The 24,061-nt window shown below is 45.4% G+C and overlaps 1 long non-coding RNA gene and 2 pseudogenes across 2 annotated transcripts in view; all 3 read right to left on the bottom strand.

Annotated features, from left to right (window-relative positions):
• Positions 1–1,959: 1,959 nt before the first annotated feature.
• LOC149355974 (uncharacterized) lies at positions 1,960–3,323 on the bottom strand (annotated as a pseudogene).
• LOC149355973 (uncharacterized) lies at positions 3,207–8,912 on the bottom strand (annotated as a pseudogene). Its single transcript, XR_016289780.1, has 2 exons — positions 6,516–8,912; positions 3,207–3,293 (listed from the first exon to the last, which is right to left on the bottom strand). The product of XR_016289780.1 is annotated as an uncharacterized LOC149355973 (transcript).
• A 14,937-nt stretch (positions 8,913–23,849) lies between these two features.
• Positions 23,850–24,061, bottom strand: part of LOC149355971 (uncharacterized) — a 133,405-nt gene continuing 133,193 nt past the window's right edge. The window contains exon 8 of the long non-coding RNA XR_016291601.1: positions 23,850–24,036. This is a non-coding gene — a long non-coding RNA (uncharacterized LOC149355971). The remainder of the gene's footprint in view (positions 24,037–24,061) is intronic.

Genomic DNA, 24,061 nt, shown 5'->3' with positions numbered 1-24,061 from the left:
AGTTTTCTTTCTTGTAATGGTCATAGAAACTGTTTTATTTGGATTTAATACCATCTGCCACCTTTTGCACCATTCGTTGATTTTTTGCAAATTTAGATTTTGTTCAACGTGATCTTCCAGAGTACCAATTTCTTTATAAATGATGCAGTCGTCTGCATACCGTCGGACCGGTACATTCAGTTCGTTAGGCAAGTCATTGATGAAAATCAAAAACAGGAGCGGGCCCAGGACGCTGCCCTGCGGAACGCCGGAGTCTACTGGACTAATGCTGGATTTATGAGCATGAACTTGAACATACTGTGCTCGACAAGAAAGATAGGACGTAAACCACTTAGTTATCGTTTCATTTTTAAATATGCATCTGATTTTAAGTAACAGTTTCGGGTGCGAGACTTTATCAAACGCTTTTGCAAAATCTAAAAATACTATGTCTGTTTGCATGCGGGAATTAATTGACAAGCAGAGGTCGTGTACAGTTTCAGTGAGTTGTGTGTTTGTGGAAAGTCCCTTGCAAAAGCCATGCTGATTAGCAAATAACAAATTGTTACGGTCAAGGTGAGTTAATAAATGTTTGTAGATGATATGTTCAAGTATCTTAGAGCAAGCACAAATGAGGGAAATAGGTCTGTAATTCTCAACGTTCGAAGTAGGACCACTTTTAAGCACAGGCACTATTTTCGCATTTTTCCAAGCAATGGGAACACAACCACTGTTAACAGATGACTGAAAAATTTTAGCTAGAAATTTGGAGGTCCACTCTGCATATCTATATAAAAATTCATTCGGGATTCCATCTGGGCCTGGACTCTTTTTGGTGTCTATATTCAAGTGAAAATTCAGGACCCCTTCCTCACTGATCTCTACATTCGATATAGGAGGACTATCTGCAGGCTGAAAACACGGGGATTCGCCATCATCACGTGTGAAAACCGATGTAAAAAATCAATTAAATCTCTCAGCCAACTCTATGCTCCCTTCATCATTAGCTTGTTTATTTTTACCTGAGCGATTTACCTACCTCCAAAACTTGCTAGGTGCCTCGGTTAGAAACCTTGTTAGAGTCTGACTGTAGAATTTGTCGTTACTTTCTTTGATGAGGCGTTTTAATTCTTGGCTCATTAGATGTATGGAGTTTTTCAGTACAGGACTTGGATGGTCTGAGCGTCTTTTACGCTTACGTTTTAGCTGTCTTTATTTGTGAATGATAGCCCTATTAATCCAAGGATTCCTTCTTATTGTTTTCATGATTTTAGGAATAAACATATTGATTCCATGTGCTATCATATTTGCAAAGAACTCCCACAACTCATCGGTTCCAGCTCCGTCTTCATATAAGCTCATGAATTACTCAAACGAGTTTTCAAGGTAGTCTAATACTCCGACATCGTAAACAGCAGCAAAATTCAAAACAACTCTTCTACAAGGTTTATAACGGATATCAGGAATCATATTGAGGGACACAACCACCATCTTATGGTCAGACAAACCCTCTTCCACATCACAACTCTGCAAAAACTCTTGTAAACCGGATGACAAGAAGACAAGATCCAATATCGAGGATGTGGTTGAAGATACTCTTGTGCTCTGGTCAACAATGTGGTTCAAATCGTAGCAATATGCGAGTTAAACCAGCTGTTCACCAGTAGCTACATCAACATTGCCAGGAGAAATAGACAACCAATCAATTTCTGGCAGATTAAAATCACCAAGTAACAAGATATTGTCACCATAGTGAATTTTGGAGTCCAATAATCTTTTCAAAGCAACAAGCACATCAGCAGTTGAGTTTGGAGCTCGATAGAAAGCTCCCACTAAGACACTGCAAGAATTCAGCCTGATTTTGATCCATGCAGTTTCTAAATCTCCAAACCCTTCCATGACAGAAAAGGCTATGTTGCTCTTTATTATTATCGCAACGCCACCACTTCTCCTTTCACGGCCTTTTCTTACTATGGAGTAGCCGGGGGGTGTAACTTCACAGTCTCCGATACCTTTGTGTAGCCAAGTCTCGGTGATTATTATAATATCAGGATCATGTTCAAGACATATACTTTCTATCGCATCTACTTTGTTAATCATGCTTCTGGCGTTCACATTTATAATCTTGAAGCAATCAGGTTTATGATCGTTCAGTCACTCATTGCTAGAATCATCCCGGCATTTAAACCGCTGCTTGGCTTCCTCGTCCCAAGCGTAGAGGGTATTATTGACTTTTAACTTATCAAAAATTAACTTTCTTTCGCACCGTTCTTTCGTTCATTCGCACATGAGTTCCAGAGATTTTTCCTTATTTCAACAATTCGCTTAGAAAAATCTTCACTTACACTATACGCAGTGCCCTTCAGGTTGAAACAATTACTCAAGAATCTCATCTTGTCCCTAAAGTCTGTAAATTTAACAATGATCGGACGGTCACTACCTTCTTTCATCGTTCCAAGTCGGTGAATGCGTTCAATAGAGTCAACCGTTTGTTTAAGTTTCGCTTCAAAAATATCTTCATTCACTTTTTTCAATAGGACCTTTGCGCTCTCTGACACTTCTTTCGCACCTCGTATGATTAGGTTATTGCGTCGCGAGCGATTCTCTAATTCATCAAGTTTTCGGGAAACAGTTGCCATTTCTATGTCAGATCTTTCAGCAAATGTCTCTAGTTTAGAAAGCCTGTCTCTAGCCTCATCGAAGTTTATTAGCTTTTGTTCAATAGTAGACAGCCTGGATTGCACGTCAAGCATGCGTGCCTCTGAAGACGTTTGATTTTCCTGAATTTCCTTCAATTTGGTGAGGATTTCAGTTTGAGTTTCCATCACTTGCTTAATCATTTCCGCCGTCTGAGGACCAGGATTTTCCTCCACATCACCTGATAGCTTCAGCAACAGGCCTACCATTGACATACAATCATTCAAGCAAACGATCAATGTGCGTGGACACGGCAACGCGATAAAAAAAATGTAATTGCTGTGGAAGGCATATTTTCGTTCACCAACCTGCACAAACAGTGGTACATCAGCCGACATTGTCACGACGATGTTGCCGCGTCCACTGCCGATGGAAGACCCAGACGTTCCTTTTATTGGCAAGAGCCTGGCTTGAGGGGGGGATGACGTCACTGTGCTCGATGAAGATGCGCAGATAGTAGAATCCACGTGAAGCCACCCCAGCATATCGGAGTTCGTAAAGAATACGCCTCCCGCACCGGATGGGCGAAAAGCATCTGTAGATACCAGGCGACGACCGAAGCCCGTGTCAGCGTACGATGCATTTCCCAAGACGATGGAAATGAATCCAGCAAGAACCTGCACAAACAGCGGTACATCAGCCGACATTGTCACGACGATGTTGCCGCGTCACTGATGATAATGGTCAAGGGAGGGATGGGGTGGAGGGTAGAGCCGACGCTCGGCTTTGCAGGCCTGTGTCATTTCACTGAATTAGTGCATGCGCTCCCGCGAGAACCCCAGGTCGGTGGCCGCCGGTGCCCGGTTGAGAGAACCTCGGGCTAAAGCGTTGGCGGCCTCGTTTCCGGGATTCCCGGAGTGGGCAGGCACCCATATCAACTCCATGTGGCGGGGTGGGTGCGCGGCGAGGGAGTTCAGTATGCGAAATGCAGGGACGTGAACTCTCCCACGAGCAAAATTTAGTACGGCAGTTTTAGAGTCGGATAGAATATATCGGGCCTCCGTGCGTGTGATGGCCAGGGCAATGGCGGCCTCTTCGGCCTCCTCCGAAGTGGCAGTAGGGGTTATGTGAAGGGTGGCAATCGGTTGGAGGGAAGGGTTCGTGATGGCTACAACCGCGTCCTCGCCCGTGCATGTGGCATCCACCCAAATGGCATACGGTTCCGTGCCATAGTGTTTGTGGAGTGCCCGTGCGCGAGCTCTGTGGCGGGGTTCGTGGTAGGTGGGATGCATGTTTTTGGGGAGAGGTTTAATAAATAATTCGCGGTGAATGTGGCGGGGGAACTGGAGCTGTGTGGGATCCGTGGCTGGTAGGTGGATACCGAGGGTGTGTAGGATGTGTGCCGGTGGTGGTTTTCGCGAGACGTATGTATTGTGCCTGTCGGTGGGCCTCGATAAGCTCCCCTACTGTATTGTGCAGGCCTAGTTGGAGGAGTTTTTCAGTTGAGGTATTTGAGGGTAGGTGTAGTGCTGTCTTAAATGCTGTTCGGATCATGGCATCCAGGGTGGAGATTTCCCCGGTCTGGAGTTTCAGGTAGGGGAGCGTGAAGAGAAAGCGGCTAAGGACGAAGGCATGAATGAGACGACATAGGTCATGCTCCTTCATGCCCCGGTGGTGTGCAGAAACGCGGCGGATTAGGTGGGATATCGACACCGTCGTCTGCTTGAGTTTCCGTATGGTGAGTGTGTTTTTCCCGTTGTTCTGGATGTGGAGGCCTAGTACCCTGAGAGTGTTTACTTCCGGGATGTGCCGGTTTTCCAGTGTCACCATGATGGGGGCTCTGGGGCAGTTTCGGGTTGTGGGGCGGATGATAAAGAGCTCCGGCTTCTCCGGAGAGCAGGAGAGTCCGATATTCCGCGCATGTGTTTGGGTGAGGTTATATGCCGATTGTAGAGTATTTTCTATGTCTCCATCACTGCCATGGGTGGTCCATAGCGTGATGTCATCCGCATAAAGTGTATGACGAAGGTTAGGGATGGTTTGTAGATTGCAGGCGAGGGGAATGAGAGTGGCATTGAAGAGAAAAGGGGAGAGGACGGATCCCTGGGGGGGTGCCAACCCCACTAAGCGTGTATGGGGGGATATGTAGGGACCGAAGTGAATTTCGGCTGTGCTGTTAGTAAGGAATGCTTGAATATAGGTGTACATACGTTCACCTATGTTCAAGGGGGAGAGGGCTGCCATGATAGCTTGATGGTCTATGCGATCAAAGGCCTTGGAGAGATCCAAGGCTAGGAGAGCTTTTGTGTGACCCGGAAGGAGGGGATCGAAAATGTCTTGTGTGAGTTGGAGCATGGCGTCCTGTGCCGACAGATGGGGACGGAAGCCCACCATGCTGTGCGGGTAGAGGTCTTGCTCTACCATGTGGTGGGTGAGTCGGGCGAGTGAGACGTGTTCGAAAAGCTTGCCCTGGCATGAGGTTAGTGAAATGGGACAGAGATTTGAGGGTGTAAGAGGTTTGTGGGGCTTTGGTGTGAATGATTTTGGCGTGACGCCAGTATTGTGGAAGAGTGCCCCCCTGCCAGCATTTGTTGAAGTATTTCGTGACCTGGGCGATCGATTTATCGTCCAAATTGCGGAGCATGGCATTATTAGAGATCCGGTCAACTCGTGGGGTGGAGTTAGAACGGAGAGTCAGGAGGGCTGCTCTGACTTCTGCTTCCGTGATCTCTGCGTCGAGGTTGGCATTCGGGGCGCCTGTATAGGGGGGCAGGGGGTTTCAGGTACCGGGAGTTGTATGTGTGCTTCTAAGTATATTGATGAGTGCGTCAGGAGAAAGGTCGGTCTTGTGTATAAGGCGTGTGACGTGGTGTTTTGTGGCTATTTTAGATTGCGTGGGGTCAATTAATTGACGGAGGAGTTGCCAGCTATGTTTGGAGGACAGATTGCCAGCCTAACTATCGCAAATCTGACCCCAGTTTGATCGGCAGAGCTCCTTAGTGTGCTCAGTAATTTGTTTGCAGCGCGGCCAGCCGTTTTTTAAGGGTCCGATCGAGCTTTTGCCCTTTCCAGCGCTCTAGGATGCTATGGTGGGCCTCCCATAGGTGGGCCAGGCGAGTGTCGAGGTTGGGCATGTCTGATGTTGTCACAAGGGTTCGCGTGTGTGTGGAGACATCGTTCATGAGCGACGCCACCCACTGGTCGATGTCTATAATGGGAGCGTCAGGGAGGGCCGCCCGTGCGTAGCGGACAGCATCCCAGTTGGTGATTTTGTGTGTTAGGTGACGGGCCTGTCTTTGCTTGTACGGTACTGTAATGGAGAGGATGTAATGATCGCTTCCTAATGTATGACACGTTGTGGTCCACGTAATACCAACAAGGTTGCGGCTCAGTGTCAAATCCAGGCTGGTGTCCGCGCTGACACTGTTACCAATCCTCGTGGGGGTGTTAAAGTTGTTGTGTATTGTGAGGCAGAGCTCTTGCACCAAGGACCAGAGACGCCGGCCTCGTCCAGTGGTGGTGCGGTAGCCCCAGTCAGTGTGCTGACTGTTGAAGTCCCCTCCGATAATCAATGGATGCTTGCCTGCAAGACGATGGAGATCTCACTAAAGTATGCTCACTAAGGCTTGTGATCAGTCACCAAAAGAAAGTGAATTCCACAAAGATAAAGGCGAAAGTGTTCCATTGCCTATACAGCTGTGAGCATTTCACGTTCTGTTCGGGAGTAGCGGCTTTCAGCAGGTGTGAGCGCTCTACTTGCATAGGCTATCACTGCAATGTGTTCACTGACACGTTGTGTGAGGATAGCACCCAGTCCATGTGGACTTGCATCTACTACCAGTTCTGTCGGCTTGGATGGGTCAAAGTAAGCAAGGGTGGATGCATCAGACATGGCTTACTTTAAGCTCTCAAAAGCATTCTGCTGTCGTTCTGTCCACTCCCATGCAACGTTCTTAAATGTCAGTTCACGTAATAGCTGTGTGAGATTGGCTAGATTTCTCAGGAATCGGCCTGAATAGTTGATCATGCCTAGCAGGCTCTCCACTTCTTGCGGTGACTGGTGTTTTGATTTGTAGGAAGGGATCTTCTTGGGATCAGGACGAACGCCGTTAGCTGAGAAAATAAGTCCAAAGAAGTTTCGCTGTTGAAAATGACACTTTTTTTCGTTGAGTGTCAGTCCAGCTTCTTGGAGTCGCTGCAGAACTGCTTTCAATGAAGCGTCATGTTCTGGTTTTGTCAGGCCAAAAACAAGGATGTCATCACTGACATTCAGGACATTGGGGGTGCCATTGAGCACTTGGCGGATGGTGTTGTGAAAGATTTCAGCCGCACTGCTGATGCCAAAGTTGAGACGTTTGTAGCAAAACAAGCCAATATGCGTTGAGAAAGTTGCGAGCTGCCTTGAAGAAGTGTCAAGTTCCAACTGATGATATCCATTCTTCAGGTCAAGGTTGGAGAATACTGTTGCTCCTTTCAAGGCAACAATGATGTCGTTCACGTTGAATGACACTGTTCACAACACGCATGTCAATGCAGATTCGAATTTCATCAGGCTGATGTGGTTAAGGCACAATAACCACAGGGGACACCCACGGTGTAGGTCCGATGGCTGGCTCTATGATGTCTTCTGACAGGAGGCGTTCAAGTTTTTTTTCTGTGGCATCACGTAAGGCAAACGGAATACGCCAGTGTGGTTGTGCAATAGGTGGGACTGTGTCGTTCACAAAAAGGTGGATGTGTTGGTTTTTGAGTTTTCCAACTCCACTAAACAATTTGGGGAATGCTTCCACGATTGACTTGTCACCTGGATTGTTAGAAACTTGGTACGTGATCTGGACAAGCCCCAGATTGGTTGCTGCTGTGAAGCTTAAAAGTGGTGCAAAGTTTCCTGGAATGACAAAAATGTTTTCTTCAATGCACTCATCTTTGTATCTCATTGTAACAGAGACTTTGCCCAAAAGTTGAAGTGGAGACGTTGAATTGTATGGGAACACTCCGATGGATGTTTCTTGGAGATTCCCATTTAGGCGACAGCTCTTGAATTCATTTTTGCCAACAACTGACACTGTAGCACCTGTGTCGATTACAAAAGTGACTGGCACATTGTTGACAGTGACAACAGCCTTTGGAGATGAACTTGATTGAAGGGAAGTCATGGCAACAAAAACGTACTCGTCGCTGCTTGGACTGGTGTCACAGGTGGCTGCAGGCTCTCTAGTACTTGAACTCTTCTTACTGCAGGCTGTGTGTTTGAGTCATTGTCATAGTCCAGTGCATGTACTGTTCTCCTGGTCGAGCGACAGAACCATGCAAAATGACGAACCTTGTTACATGCCTTGCAAGTCTTGCCCCATGCAGCACAACTGGATCGACCGCCTTGGTGAGGCCACTTGCCGCTACAGTTGCGACAATCTGCTAACGAGACACGAAGTCGCTGCAGTGTGTAGGCCTGCCGTGGCATCTGTCGTTTGTTTCTCTGGTGTTGGCCATGGTGTTATCCTTCCTTGTGCACTGTGAACACCGCCGCGTTGTTATCGACTTGCTTGTCGATTTCGGACACATCCCGTTCGATACGCTCGAGCATTCTTCCTTGCTTAAGTAAGTCCGGCAACGTGAGGGAATGAAGCATGGCATACTTTCGGAGGCGAGACGACGTTGTAGCGAGAATAATTTGGTTCTTGACTTCAGAGTCGACGTTTTTTGGCGAGAAAGCTGCCAGAGGCGCGCGTAGAAGACGTCCAGTGACACACCAACGTTTTGCTGAGCTTGACGAAATTTGTAGATAGCAAATGTTGAGTTCACTCGCGGCCCAAAATATGCATTCAGTTTCGCTCGAGCGGCATCGTATTCCGGCGTCGATGTACTCTGCGTGGTTTGGGTCGTGCTTGTAGCCGTTGCCCCTTGCGCAGCACTGTCGGGGAGCGAGCGATATATGTCGTAGACTTCTTCACCGACGTAGTGCAGGAGGAGTGCCTTCTTGCGTGCATCTGCCGAGATATCGCAAGCTCAAAGAAATTTTCGAACCTTTCTATCCACTTCGTCCATTCGTGACCAATATTGTTGTCGTCGGTAGCGCGAAGGTCAAAACTCGGGAAGGCAGGGAGCGCATGTGCCATGGCTATGATTGCCGGTAGCCGCTTGTTGCTGATGGGTGATTGGATGGACTGACTCTTGATGTAGTGGTACTCACAGGAGATAAAAGAGCACTTCTGACACCATCGTAGCGTTCCCGGAGACTGTGATAGGGCCCAATTGATTAGATTGGGCGATACTGATAGAGCGAGCCTGTTAGTTGAGCCGCCATGTTTTTTCTTTTCATAGTGGCCAACAGAGTGGTAACATTCGGCTAGACTGATTACAAACACTACAGCGCGCACCCGAGCTTCCTCACTTCGTCTTCCTTCTTCTTTCTCTCCTTCGTCGGCGCTAGCCGCTGAGGCAGCAAACCCTAACTCCCTTTCTTACAACTACAGTTTTGTTTTGCCCTCGTCTCTTTCCTAGCACCCTCAGAGCATTTGAATTGAGGGAGGTGTATGTTTATACCTAAGGTAACCTCTCATATTGTCGTCAAAAACAATTGTTTCAATTTTCTTCCTTTTTTTTACAAAATATTAAAATAGTTGTAACTACACACTAAGCTTATCATGGAGGAAGGATGGTGGTGCTTATTTATTTTTTATGTTGCCAGATTTGACAATTGTCACAGGGTGGCCAGTATTTTCTGTAAGCAAACAAAAATTTTGAAGTAAACATTTAACCATATTTTGTTTTTTGCAGTAAAAAATTAGGCTTATTTATTTTCTGTAGAAATTGATGCAAGTATTTGGAAACTATTGCACAGAAGTTCTTGTTGCCAGATGTTTTTTATAGTTAGCCTAGTTTCTGCAGCTTGCAATAAATGTTGAACGGTAACCTAAGGTAACCTTCGATATTGTCATCAAAAACAACTGTATTGTTTTTTCCTTTTTTTTGCAAAATATTAAAATAGTTGTAACCATGTGCTAACCTTATTTTTTGTTGCCAGATTTTGCAATTGTCACAGGGTGGCCAGTATTTTCTGTAAACAAACAAAAATTGTGAAGTAAACATTTAACCATATTTTGTTTATTGCAGTAAAAAATTAGGCTTATTTATTTTCTGTAGAAGTTGATGCAAATATTTGGAAACTGTTGACCAAAAGTTCTTGTTGCCAGATGTTTTTGCATAGTTAGCCTAGTTTCTGCAGCTTGCAATTAATGTTGAAGGGTAACCTCAGGTAGCCTTTGATATTGTCGTCAAAAATAATGGTTTTGATTTTCTTTCTTTTTTTTACAAAATATTAAAATAGTTGTAACTACACAATAAGCTTATTTATTTTTTTATGTTGCCAGATTTTACAATTGTCACAGGGTGGCCAGTATTTTCTGTACACAAACAAAAATTGTGAAGTAAACATTTATTCATATTTTGTTTATTGCAGTAAAAATTAGGCTTATTTATTTTCTGTAGAAATTGATGCAAGTATTTGGAAACTGTTGACCAAAAGTTCTTGTTGCCAGATGTTTTTGCATAGTTAGAATAGTTTCTCCAGCTTGCAATAAATGTTGAAGGGTAACCTCAGGTAACCTTTGATATTGTCGTCATAAATAATGGTTTTGATTTTCTTTCTTTTTTTACAAAATATTAAAATAGTTGTAACCATGTGCTAAACTTTATTTTTATGTTGCCAGATTTTGCAGTTGTCACTGGGTGGCCAGTATTTTCTGTAAACAAACAAAAATTTTGAAGTAAACATTTAACCATATTTTGTTTTAATTGCAGTAAAAAATTAGGCTTATTTATTTTCTGTAGAAGTTGATGCAAATATTTGGAAACTGTTGACCAAAAGTTCTTGTTGCCAGATGTTTTTGCATAGTTAGCCTAGTTTCTGCAGCTTGCAATAAATGTTGAAGGGTAACCTTTGATATTGTCGTCAAAAATAATGGTTTTGATTTTCTTTCTTTTTTTACAAAATATTAAAACAGTTGTAACTACACACTAAGCTTATTTATTTTTTTTACGTTGCCAGATTTTACAATTGTCACAGGGTGGCCAGTATTTTCTGTATGCAAACAAAAATTTTGAAGAAACATTTAACCATATTTTATTTTTTGCAGTAAAAAATTAGGCTTATTTATTTTCTGTAAAAATTGATGCAAGTATTTGGAAACAATTGAGCAGAAGTTCTTGTTGCCAGATGTTTTTTATAGTTTGCCTAGTTTCTGCAGCTTGCAATAAATGTTGAACGGTAACCTCAGGTAACCTTTGATATTGTCATCAAAAACAATAGTATTGTTTTTCCTTTGTTTACAAAATATTAAAATAGTTGTAACCATGTGCTAAACTTTATTTTTTATGTTGCCAGATTTTGCGGTTGTCACAGGGTGGCCAGTATTTTCTGTAAACAAACAAAAATTGCGAAGTAAACATTTAACCATATTTTGTTTATTGCAGTAAAAAATTAGGCTTATTTATTTTCTGTAGAAGTTGATGCCACTGATCTCCACTAGGTGGCTGGATGCCGCATTCCCGCTTTCCGAGACGAGCGCGAGTGAAGCCACCGGAAGTTGGACCGCTTGTCCCGGAAGTCGGGTGTCTGCTGTGTATTTCAATGCAAAAAGTCGCGACTTTCGCCCTTTCGTTCTCAGTTTTTTGCGTTGTTCTCTTGTAATTTCTGCTGTTATATGAAAGTAACAAGCAAGCTGAACGCGAGAAATGTGAGCATTGTGTGCAGAACCCTGTAATTTCAGAGAAATCGAAGAAAACAGGCATGCAGGTCTCACCCTGCCTCAGCAAAGGGGTACGTGCATTAAACACTATGTTCTTGCCTGGTTCTTGTCTGCCGAGCGTGAAGGAGAAGTAGTGGGATGACGATGAGGCTAGGTCATCTTAAAACCGAATTTAGAAAAGGCACAGCGCGAGAGGAACGACTAACAAGAAAGACGAGCTGCAGAAGCGCTATTAGAAGTCAACTGCACCAAGCACCACGAATAAAAGCCCATTCAAGCTTAACTTGCTACAGTACGAAACAGTACATGACACGCTCCGTCGAAAAAGCAGTACCATACCTTTTGGAGGCGCTAATGTGAACCAACCGAACACCTTCGACACCTCACAAGATAGTAGCCTAGCCCTCGCTCCGGTTCGGTCTAAACATAATTCGGTAAAATGGTCGCTGCAAAGTAAGCTGCCTGGTGAATGTTTCAACCTATTCTTTCTTATGATTATCCCCCATTGATAGCATAACTTGGCCTTGAGCGTGGGAACAAGCATCACAGTAAAGAGCAGAGTTGGCGAAGCTAGGCAAACGAGACGACACCGAGCCGAGTAGACGAGGCTCCATACTTGCTGCGTGTAGCGACGTCCTGTCGTCTGCTAGTGTCGTCCCATTGAGATGCAATGGACCCTCATTTTTGAAACGTCTTTCCCGAAGACTTCGCTGGTCTCCTCGCTCAGTTGACGGCGCAACAGGTAGGCATTGTCATGTAGAAAGACGAGAACGACGAAAAGACGAAATGCTAACTAGGAAAACAAAACTGGAACTGAAAAACCGTGCTGAGGTTCGATTTCATGCACTGCCAAAGGCTGACTTCCGGGACAAGGCCACTTACTTCCGGTGGCTTCACTTTCGGGCGTCCGATGCGGCATCCAGCTCCCCTAGTGGAGATCAGTGGTTGATGCAAATATTTGGAAAATGTTGACCAAAAGTTCTTGTTGCCAGATGTTTTTGCATAGTTAGCCTAGTTTCTGCAGCTTGCAATAAATGTTGAAGGGTAACCTCAGGCATACAGTTTCTTACTATTACCTAGAGGGAAAGCTGTCAGCCCGTCTATGGGAGTTTGCATGGCGACCCCTCGAGACCACTTCAGCCACCATGGGCGCTCAAAGCATCATGGGGCGGTGAGCTACTTGTTGCGGAACTGCAACTTTTGGCCAAAAAATAATAGAAGAATTAAGCTGTTTGATAACTACAAACGTCCTAATATTCAATATCTTGTCTAATGATTGCAACAAACGAGCAGAAAAGCATTTCAGTGCAAAGTTTGCCCAAAATAAGAGACGACTCGCTCTCCTATTGGCCTAGTAATGAACACTATAAAAACTAATATTTCGTAATTAACAGGCCCACTTTTAAAAGTAAATATGTTTTCAAAAAAGATGTTGTTGCTTAAATACTATAAGAGGTTTTAGTGGCATTTCGGAAAAGTGAAACCTTTTATTGGCGTCGTGTGTCGTCGCGTTTTCACTATTATGGGTTTTGTACACTGCGTTCGCGCGAAAGTCGTCTGCGCACACACGAACAGAGTTTTCTGAATGAAACGTCTTAGTAGTGCCACTCAATGTTTCTGAAAAATTACGGCTGTGCCGCAACAAGTAGCTCACCGCCCCATGATGCTTTGAGTACAGAGGCTAGAAGGTTTTCCTAGTGTCGTGAACGGCCGCCGTTTCAAGGGGCCCCTGTGAAACCGGTTTGGATGCACAGCGTAGGAGGTGGCGCTGCAGCTGCCAGGCGTGCGGCTTTTGGCGCGCTATGCAAGCCGCGCCGTTCGCCCAGCCAGTTGGCAAGTGCGCGCGGGCGATTTGTGACATTGAAGGTGATGCCACACATCACGCAATCACATGTGCATCCAAACGCATTCGAAAAAATGCGAGTAAACCTTGCATTTCAGCTGTTCAGTCAGGAGGTACTAAAGGGTATTTTCTTTTACCGGGACCATTTGCAAAGGGACAACGTCAGAAACATCGAACCCACAGAACGGTTTGTAAAACTAATGGAAAGACTAATTTTTATAATGTCATCTAGAATCCCATCAAAGGGCCTTCGTACTGATTCAAGAAGTGCACAGTTTTTGAATGAGTTCATTGTTTTTCTCAAGGAATGGGAGGAACATGCTGCACAGTATGGTGGCGGCTTTTTAAGTGCAGGAACTGCCCTTGGGCTGCGTGTAACGCTGCAAAGCACACTGTTGCTTGTAAAATACCTGACCACGTCGCTGCAATACAAGTACTCGTTGACTGCAAACCTAAGCCAAGACAGGATGGAGAATGTATTTGGGATTGTGCGCCAGTGCTTCGGTTGCAATGATCATCCAACTGTGGGGCAGTTTTTGATAATTATCAACAACCTTTCTTTCTACAGCCTCGCAAAGCCTCCAAAAGGAGCAAACGTACCTGCAGAAGTCGTGACTGCCCTCTTGCAACCATCTGATGTTCCTAAAGAAAAAAATGAACGAATAACTGAACTTGTCGATAATTTACTGGATGGCGGAAACTTGGCTTCTGCTGCAGAGCTGCTCGAGGAGCACAGCAGCCTGAGCGATCATCAGGGCTATGTAGACAAAAAAAGTGACAGCAGACTAATTTTTTATGTAGCTGGGGATGTTGTAAGAAAAATCCTTAAAAGATTTCCTTGCCCCGAATGTGCAACTTGTTTCAGCACTTCGCCTTTGCAAGCCGAGTCAAACAACAATGCCTCACTTACTCGAAATTTTGACCATGGAGGCTTAGTTTATCCATCAAGGCCAATTGAACAGCTCATAGCTAAGCTTGAGGACGCATTTACGGTGTTTTTCAGCCGCAATGAGCTACACGCAGATAGCATGGTCAGCTTTCTGCATTTTCTTCAGGGACGTGAGCTTCAAGGTGTGGGCTGCGCGGAGCATGGACGTCGAATTACGACAGAAGAGGTCAAGTTGTACGCCTTGATCAGGATGCATTTCCTTGTAAAGTCGGTAAACGAAGAGCGCGGCGCGCAGCGAGAAAAGAAAAAGTTGCTGAAAATGAGGCGCTGTCAGTAGCCTCGCACAGGGCACTTCGCACAAAAAAAGGCATTAGTACATTGTTGTCATGGAATCTTGTGTAATAAAGACGTTCCACCCTGCAATTTGTGCCGCTTCCTTTTCTCATTTCGGTATCATGTACAAAATACGTTTTTACGCTTCTTTACGGCGCAGTAGGTGAGGCCCGACGTGACGCTTGCATTTGCTCCTGCCGCGGCACACTGTCGGTGTTACAGCTAGTCCGTGTCGAATCTAAATGAGAAGAGAACCTATGCCAGTGTTTGCACCGCGTCTTTAACACTTCAACGCCTTGTCAAAGCAGTGATAGCAACCCACACACGATCAACCGACTGAACCAGCGAGCACTACCCATAGCGGCTTCTTGCGCCCGCCGCACGCCAGCGGGCGGCAGCGCCATCTGCCTTGAGCATAGCAAGTTATTTCAGCTGCGCCGGCTCGGTCCGACACTAGGAAAACCTTCTAGCCTCTGTACTTTGAGCGTCCATGGTGGCATGGTGGCTGAAGTGCAGCGCCGCCAGCTTTCCCTCTAGGTAATAGTAAGAAACTCTATGACCTCAGGTAACTTTTGATATTGTCGCCAAAAATAATGGTTTTGGTTTTCTTTCTTTTTTCTACAAAATATTAAAATGGTTGTAACTACACACTAAGCTTATTTATTTTTTTATGTTGCCAGATTTTACGATTGTCACAGGGTGGCCAGTATTTTATGTAAACAAAAAAATTGTTATTTAAACTTTGGACCATCTTTTGCTTACTTTGCAGTAAAAAATTAGGTGTATTTATTTTCCTTACAAAGTGATGCAAATAATTAGCAATTACTGCTTCAAGGTTTTTGTTGCCAGATGTTCTCTTCATAGTTGGCCTAGTTTCTGCAGCTTGCAATAAATGTTGAATTCATTGAAATCTTATTTAGGATGCTTTATTGCGAGTCTGATAAGATGTGTACTCCATAGACTACCCAAGTAACTTTTGTTCAACTTTACGCTGGTTTATGCTGCGGATTCAGTGGTTCAAGGTGGCATTGCAGCCCGCACCGTCGAGCGTTGGCTGTAGGACAGCTGGCGTCGTCTCTGGGCGGACGCAGTTGTTGCGATGAGTGTCTTTTCTTTCAATCTCTCCTCTGTCTGTACATGGCAGCAAGTGTGGCTCAGCCCGAGCTAGTGGGCAGGCCCGTCCACTTTCGTTTTCATCCTTCCTACATTCTCAACAACAACAACACAGTTAGCAAGCTCAGTTTGGATGCGAGAACTCGAAGTGGCACACAATTCCGTATTTCCTGACGTGATGTGGCCGAGGCCGCGCAAGGTCGGTGAGAGCTATCTCAAGTAAAAAATGCGATTGTTTGAAAGAGTAGTGTATTGTATCAGTCGCGCATGCGCTCTTTGTATGGGCCCGGTCCGTGATATCTGATATCTGTAACCCGTGGCCGTTATCATGCAGCCGCCTGTAGGCTATATATACCAGCAAGCAATCCCGAATAAACGTTCTTCTTCTTGTTGCTTCCACGCTGCGTGTTCGTTGTTGGACGCCGGAACATGGTGTCAGAAGTGGGATTGCGTTCACGTATGCAGTAACGCGCTGATCGAAGCGGTGTCCCTGTGCTCTGCACGATGGATTTAGTGAAGCCAGCCGCTGGTGCTGTCCGGTAGCACCGCGAAGAACTGGAGCCTCTTCAAGCAGCGGTTCGAGCTGTTCCTGCAGGCCACGGAGCCGAGGAAAGAACCGCGGACGGAAGGAGCTAAAACCGCACTGCTGCTCACCGTGGCCGGGGAAGACGCCCTAGAGGTATTCAACAACTTTTTGTTTTCGGAGAACGAAAGCAAGGAAGATTATCAAACAGTTACGAAGAAGTTCGAGGAATACTGCAAACAGCAGCAAAACGAAGTGTACGAGCGTTATGTCTTTCGCTCAAGAACGCAAGCTGAGGGCGAACCCTTCGAACACTTTTCACGGGACTTGAAGAGACTGGCACGCAGCTGCAATTTTGGAACCTTGAGTGACTCCATGGTCAGGGACCAGGTTGTCTTTGGCACAAATAATCCCAAATTGCGCGAAAAGATGCTGAAAGTTAAGGACCTTACTCTACTGAGGGGGGAGGAAATTTGCAAGGCTGAAGAGGTATGCGCCGAACAAAACAATACATGGGCTCAAGCGGAGAAGCAAGTAGCACGAATTGAAACGCGCCAACAAGGCAAATTTTCAGCCTGTGAACAGTGTTCAGAGTGTCCGGAGCTAGACGAGGCCCAACGAGAACAGGAAGTTGCCCGGATAAAAACACGCAGGCAGTTCAAATGTTCTAAGTGCAACCGCTTCCACGAACGTGGCAGATGCCCAGCATTCGGCAAAACATGCTTCCGGTGCCGTGGCGCTAACCATTTTTCGGCCTGTTGCAAAAAAGTGTCTCAAGTAAGTGAAGTACGCGGCGAGCAGGAAGGTTTTGAAATACTCGACGTCAGCCTTGGCAACAGAGCGGATTGGGTCATTCACGCGAGGGTGGCTTCCCAAGTAGTGTCCCTGAAAGTAGACACGGGCTCGCAAGCGAATTTATTGCCTTACTCCGTTTTTCAAAGGCTCAAAGCAAAGTCTGGTTTAAGAGCAAGCCATTCCGTCCTCCGCTCATACACCGGTGACGTTATAAAGCATATCGGCGTGGCTACGCTGCAAGTGGTTGTGAACGACCAAAGGGGGTACTTCGACTTCTTCATTGTAAAGAAGAGCAAGCAGGCCATATTGGGACTTTCTGCAAGTGAAGCGCTAGGTCTGTTGTCACGTTCTGTGAACGCTGTGCACACGAACAGCACTGACCAAGTGGTTCAGGAATTTCCCGAGTTGTTTCAGGGCATCGGCTGCCTAGCACGCCATTACCACATGGTTCTGCGCGAGGATGCAACACCGGTAGTTCAGCCGGTGCGACGGGTGCCCTTGGCGTTGCTCGAGCCCCTGCGAGAAGAGCTGGATCGGATGGAGCGTGCTGGCATCGTGGTCAAAGTCAGCGAACCGACTGATTGGGTGAGCCCGTTTGTTGCAGCCAGAAAAAAGGATGGGAAACTGCGCATATGTATTGACCCCAGGCGAATTAACGAGTGCCTGAAGCGAGAACATTATCAAATGCCTAAACGTGATGACATTGAGGCTGAGCTTGCCGGGGCCGCCTTTTTCTCTCGCATCGACGCATATTCGGGGTTCCATCAAATCCCCTTAGATGAAGCTACATCGAAGGTATGCACAATTGGAACACCTTTTGGGCGCTACCGTTTCTTGCGACTTCCCTTCGGCATTGCTTCGGCGCCTGAGGTTTTCCAGAGAACTATGAATGAAATATTCGACCAGGCTCCAGGGGTCCGAATCTATGTCGATGACATTTTGATATGGGGGAGCACAAGGGAAGAGCACGATACTCGCCTCCGCACAGCTTTGCAACTAGCCAAAAAGGCCGGCCTGACGCTCAATGCAGCGAAATGCAAATTCGGTGTCACAGAAATTGATTTCTTGGGTGACGTCATAAACAAAGACGGAATAAGACCTAACCCCGCACTGATCGCACCATTAGGTGAAATGCCTCAGCCAAAGGACAAAGCCGGCGTTCACAGAATGCTCGGGGTAGTGAACTACTTCGGAAAATATATACCGCATCTGGCGGAAAGGACGACGCTTCTACGAAGCCTCATTAAGAAAGACACCCTTTTTGAATGGTCTGAAAACCACTGTAAAGAATGGCAAGCTGTCTGTGATACACTAAGCGGTCCACCTTTGCTAGCCATTTTCGATCCTGCTAGAGAGACCAAGATCGTTGCTGATGCTTCGAAAAATGGGATTGGTTCTGCCCTTCTTCAGAACTACGGTGATAGTTGGCGGCCGGTCGCCTATGCATCACGCACAATGACAGAGGCAGAACAAAGATACGCGCAAATCGAGAAAGAAACAATGGCCATTACTTTCGGTTGTGAAAAATTTTTTCATTTCGTTTACGGCCGCAAGTTTGCCATCGAAACAGACCACAGACCATTGATAGCAATTGCTTCGAAAGCCATTGGTGACATGCCACCAAGACTCCAACGTTTTTTCCTGCGCTTGCTAAGGTACGATTACGTTCTTCACTTTGTCCCAGGCAAACAGCTATTCCTGGCCGATATGCTTTCAAGGTCGTCGCCAGCCGTTCCAAGCGAACGTGATGACTTCACTGATGACGTCGACGTTCATGCAGTGAGCGTGACTTCGGAGCTGGTAAGCAAGAAAATGTTTGATCGACTGGCAGAAGCGACAGCCTCTGACCCAGACTTGCAGACAGTGTTGCGGCAACTAAGGAATGGAGAAGAAATTGAAGGCTGGATGAAACCTTTTGGTCCTGAGTTATCAGAGGTTAATGGCATTATTATGAAGGGGACAAAGGTCGTCATTCCGAAGATTATGAGAGCTGAAATACTGGGTCGCATTCATGAAGGTCACCTAGGCATAAATAAGTGCAAAGCGAGAGCCCGTCGCTTGGTATTCTGGCCGAGACTGAACACCGACATTGAAACCATGGTGAAGTCATGTTCTGTTTGTCAAAAGTACGCGTACAAACAAGAAACCGAACCAGTGGTGCTTAGGCCGATCCCAGACCATGCCTGGTACAGGGTGGGTGTTGACATCTTTATGTACGGCGGGAACTCCTACCTGTGCGTGTTCGATGCCTTTTCAAACTTCCCTGAAGTCGAAAAGCTTACTGACACAACGTCATGCACTGTCATTGCTAAGCTTAGCTCAATTTTTGCACGGTATGGAATTCCGCTAGAAGTCTGCACCGACAACGGTCCTCAGTTTTCATCACATGAATTTGCTTTGTTCGCCTCTAGATACGACTTCAAGCATGTGACGTCGAGTCCGCGATTCCCACGGTCCAATGGCCTCGCCGAGAAGGGAGTCCAAATTGTCAAAAGAATAATGAAGAAGACTGGCGAACTCAACGAGGACTTCTGGTTGGGCCTTCTCGGTTATCGCTCAACTCCACTAGCCGAAGGCCGCTCCCCTGGAGAGCTTCTTCAAGGCAGAAAGTTACGCACTCGGCTACCAGACTTCGTGTCATGCTCCAGTCAACAGACGTCCCGGCGCCAACCACGCCAGCAAATGCCCTCCAAAGGAAAAAATCTGCCCGAACTCAAGAAAGATGCCGTTGTAAGAGTACGAGGGGATGCATGGGACTGCAAGGCTCGAGTCATGGGCCTGGTGGCTCCAAGGTCCTATCGCGTGCTTACAGAGGACAACAGAATGCTTCGACGCAACCGACAACATCTTCTGGCCACACGTGAGCCATTCCAAAGCGAGTTAACGGAAGATGACTCTGATAGCGAAGACCTTTCCCAGGAAAACGCGGAAGCGTCACAGTCTCCAACACAGCCCACGCAAGCCCAGGAAAATTCGGGAGCATCACTATCTACAACACAGCCCACGCAATTTATGCCAAGGCGATCCACCCGACAAAAGAGACAGCCCAATCGTCTTCACTACGGCCAGAATTTCCAGCAAGTGTCGCGTATTGTGCTCTCAGACTTTTAAAGACTACACCGAGGAAGATGTATTGTATCAGTCGCGCATGCGCTCTTTGTATGGGCCCGGTCCGTGATATCTGATATCTGTAACCCGTGGCCGTTATCATGCAGCCGCCTGTAGGCTATATATACCAGCAAGCAATCCCGAATAAACGTTCTTCTTCTTGTTGCTTCCACGCTGCGTGTTCGTTGTTGGACGCCGGAACAAGTAGTATATTCTCATTCATGTGGGGGATCAAGATGAATGGACGGTCTGCTACTATTCTCTTCTTTGTATGCGTCGTTCAACCAGTCTTCTACCTTGCCGGTTTACGGCTCAAAATCGTGCTCTCCTGGCGCAAGTAGAAATATTGCACCGAAATATTTTTGGCAAATTTTTGCATTCTTTGAGCACCTTTCAATATCGACCTAATACTGATTTAATTATGTGCTCTCATTATCTTTCTCGTTTCCTTCATATCAATGTCATTTGTAGGCCGCCCCGGTGGCTCAGTGGTTATGGCGCTCGGCTGCTAACCCAAACGACGAGGGTTCGATCCCGGCCCCGCCGGGTGAATTTCGATGGAGAAGAAGTTCTAGAGGCTCATGTACTGCGTGATGTCAGTGCGTATTAAAGAATCCCAGGTGGTCGAAATTTCCGGAGCCCTTCACTACGGTATCCCACATAGCATAATTTGCTTTGTGACATTAAACCCCAATAAAACATTGTCTATTGTATAAATGCAGCAACCTATACGTCCAAAAATGAGTCAATTATGAGCCGAACTTGTCATTTTGTTTCTAGGTGCTATTTCTGGCAATGTATTGGGGTAGTTTCATTGTTTGGTATTTTGTTTGTATTTCTTTTACATTGTTTCAGTCATGAGGACAGGAGCCGAAGTAATATGCTTTCTGGTTTGGTGCGGCTGAAAGCTACAAAACACACGGGAAACAAATCTAGCCTGTTTCCGTTTCTCCCTGATGAGAAGTGTTGCACGGTGTGGCTCATTAACCAAGAGTGACATTGCATCAAGCTAAGAATCAGGCAGTTCAGACTTGACCCAGCTACTTTCAGTGATGATTGTTATGAAGTGTTTTTATACCAGACGTTCATTAATAAGTCAACTGCCGTAAATTATTTCATATTTCTTTTAATAATTTTAGCCAGAACAGATGGTCGGCAAGGTTGTAGAACAGCTACTGATTTGCACATAAAGTTTGAAGTTTTCTGAAGGAGCGAAAAAATTGTGCTAACATTCGTAAATATTCTGCGCTTATCGCTTGAGGAAAATGATTAAGAAGGCTCTTAATTGTAGCTGCCAGCAAGACAGGTTTTGGAGACATATGTGCTACCCCGTTATTTTCACTAGCGTGCATCAGTGAAAATTAAATGAGTTGCTCCTTCTCAAGTAAACATGATAGTCATTTTAGTAGGCACATCAAATGATATCAGCTCTGTGAAGCAGAAAACGAAGTTCTTATTCTTTTGTTACTCAAAACTCAATGAACTTATGTGCGTCTCGGACGACATGTCTGTGTCAGCTGTAGTGAGCATTTTGTGCTACGTCCTCCGCTATTATTTATTGGAAAAGTAGAAGTGCACAGAGGAAGCTGAAACAGAACCTGGGCTATATCAGCCAATTCTCTATTTAGCCCCCCCCCCCTCGCAATTTTTACTGAGTGTACTGCCATTGCTGGAGGCTTTGTAGCAGTGGTAAATAACTCTCCTCTATCTGCATGTGGCAGCAGTTGTGCCTCAGCACATGCAATTAGGCAGGCCCGTGCAATTTCCTTTTTATCCTTCTTTCAGTTGCAAAAACAACAATGTCGCAAAAGTGCGAAGGCATTGTTTGCTACATTTAAAAAGCTATTTTGCATTGCATAATAATTAAACTTAATTAGAATTAATTCATTAAAATTAAGTTTAGATATTTTAATGAAAACCATGTTATACAGAAATATTCCATCCTTGATGTAGACCTCAACAAAATGCCTGGTTGATTAATAAAATATTGTAGGAGAGTTGTTATGAATTCACCATAAAACAGCAGCGCAGAAATCGAGCATGAGCGAGCAATTAGCTTTTTTTTTGCTTTTACGTGAGCTTCTCGTTTGGTTTCTGTTTATTGTTTTGAAGTAGACAGTCTGCTTATGAAAGATGCGCTTACCCTTCTCTAAACTTCACTTTAAGCCATTCCTTGTGCCTTCTGCACCGTTTTCGTCGTCCTGCTTTTCTGTACAGAACCACAAATGGCTATGCACCTTGGCGTCAACTTGGACTTTTGTTCGAGGTTCTACCCAGGTCTTATCGCATGCCGATAAAGATAAAGAACCGCATTCCCGAAAGTAAGACTCGGCACTATTATTCCTTTCCGAATGCCTCTTAGTATGTTTGTCGAATGCCCATAATGGCCCGTTTCATTATCCCGGCATCCCTTAAGCCTTTTGCCGTTATGGACTGCTCGTGCTTTCATATCTGTCCTTTGTTTATCCGTACCCCGTGATATTGGTATTTGGCCACTCAGGGTATATTATGGCCTTGTATTGTAAGCACCTGATCACTTGTATTATTGAAAATCGGCACACCTGACTTAATTGCGCCAAAACTGAAAGCTAGAGTGTCTCCTTCATCTCGACAACAACTAACCAGAGTTTGCAGATCTTCCTGGCTATCTGCTAACAGTACAATATCATCTGCATACCTTAAACCGAGGAGCCGTTGCTCAACAACCTTTCCGCCTAATCTGTACGACAGATTAGAACCTAGGTTGCTGTCCTGTAGCCTTCTTTCCATATTTATCCCATAAAGCACGAACAGAGTGATAGAAGAAAAGCTTGCCTTAATTCTTTGCGTACCTCGACAGCTGTAATTTTCATCCCTTCCCATGTAATTTCAACATTATTATTTTGCTATATTTCCTGTAGGGAATCAATTGCCTCATTACTGATACCTTCACCTTGTAACATGTTCCACATGAGTTCCCTGTTCACATTGTTGCATTCTCCACTTAGGTCAAAAAAAGGCTGACTAGAGAGGTCTGTTCTCTGCATTAGGTAAGCATGAACAGCGCCTACCCCTTGCGAACATATATCCTTAACTTCTCCGGGTATCTTATTACTTTCTACCCATGTCTGCATTTTCATTTCACTGCCTCTTGAATCTGTTCCTTCTTTCTTTGATTCATTTTACCCACCCTAGCAAAAATTTCCAATAGAAAAATCAAATACCTTATTGGGTTACTGACACCAAAAGACCTACTGGTCATATAGGCCAATTGGTCCAATATCTATGTGTCTAGTAAGCTGTAGGTCCTATAAGTTATAGGTCCCCATTGGGTATATCAGTTGTATTTGGTGCCTCCCAATAGGTAGGCCAGTGCACACTCCACCGAGAGCCTCAGTGTTGTCAGGACAGATAAGATGGTTTTGCAGTTGGCAAACTCATTTCTGTTTTATTATCTGACTTCTAGTTACATCAGCAATTTTCTTGGCCAGGATTTTTCCCAGGGAGCGGTGGCGGTTCGCCAAGTCCTTGCCACTGCAGTGCTTCTCCAAATAGTGCTTGAAGAAGGCTGCAAAAAGGCATAGATCAGAGAGCAGCTAGCATTACTGATATTGACTGCCCTCAGCGAATGATATCTTGAGTGCAAAAAAGAAAAAAATGAACATGCATGTATGGTTAAGCTAAGAGGATGTATACTGAAAGCCAGTTATAGAACTACATATTTCCTTTGCTAAGCACAAATTCGTTTTTGGCCCTGTTTGAATAGCTTAAGAAGGCACTTTCAGTATGCACTACCAACACACTAAAATATTCAGACTACAACTGTAGAACAAAATATACAAAAGGTTAAGAATGCATAGCACTTCCAATTCAGCAGCTCTTGGAAGGCTTTCAGTTTCATAGACTCCAATGCTGGCTTCAGATCCCCTTTGGTCCTGTTAGAGGCCGTGCCAGTGACACTTCGGCCCACGAGGCCTGCAGATGACAGAATTGCCACAGATGCCTCCCGCTCAAACATGCTGTCTTTCTGGTGGCCCATTAGTCTTTCACAGCTTGTCACAGGGACCCACACACCCTCTCCCAGGAACATCTGAAAAAGATAACGAACCACAAAG

The sequence above is a fragment of the Amblyomma mixtum genome, chromosome 3 (genome assembly GCF_055824585.1).
Source record: "Amblyomma mixtum isolate Tamu chromosome 3, ASM5582458v1, whole genome shotgun sequence".
Taxonomy (NCBI): Eukaryota; Metazoa; Arthropoda; class Arachnida; order Ixodida; family Ixodidae; genus Amblyomma; species Amblyomma mixtum.
Note: the sequence above shows the minus strand (reverse complement) of the source record. Positions and strands in the feature narration are given on the sequence as shown.